This window comes from Nannospalax galili, unplaced genomic scaffold (assembly GCF_000622305.1).
Source record: "Nannospalax galili isolate Female #2095 unplaced genomic scaffold, S.galili_v1.0 scaffold17, whole genome shotgun sequence".
NCBI classification, from domain to species: Eukaryota; Metazoa; Chordata; class Mammalia; order Rodentia; family Spalacidae; genus Nannospalax; species Nannospalax galili.
Window position 1 is genome coordinate 7,571,640 of NW_008342276.1, and position 395 is coordinate 7,572,034.

A 395-nucleotide genomic window follows, 5' to 3' on the forward strand; every position below is an offset into this window, starting at 1 on the left:
GGGAGTATCTTTGGCCACTTGGCCAACAACTCAAAATAAGGTATCTCCTATCTGGCACTGTTTCTTGCTACGGAGCCTTTAGCCATACACATGGACTCTTAAATAATTATACTCATCACTTTAATCTTAGGTTATACTTTCCTTTTGGGTATTTAAGACCATAAAGTTGGCCTTACTCTTAAGGTCATTTGAGGATCTGTTCCTTGGGGGTTATATGGGCTTGCAAGGAACCCCTGGCTCCTTTCTTTTACCAGTTCCATCTATGTGAAGATAAGTCAAAGGTCCTGCTTGGCCATGGATGGCTTGACTTGGAAGCATGGAGGAAAAGCTCTGCATTGACCCTCCTCTTTGTAAATTGGACACTTGTTCAAGTCCATCTGAAGGTCATTTGAGGA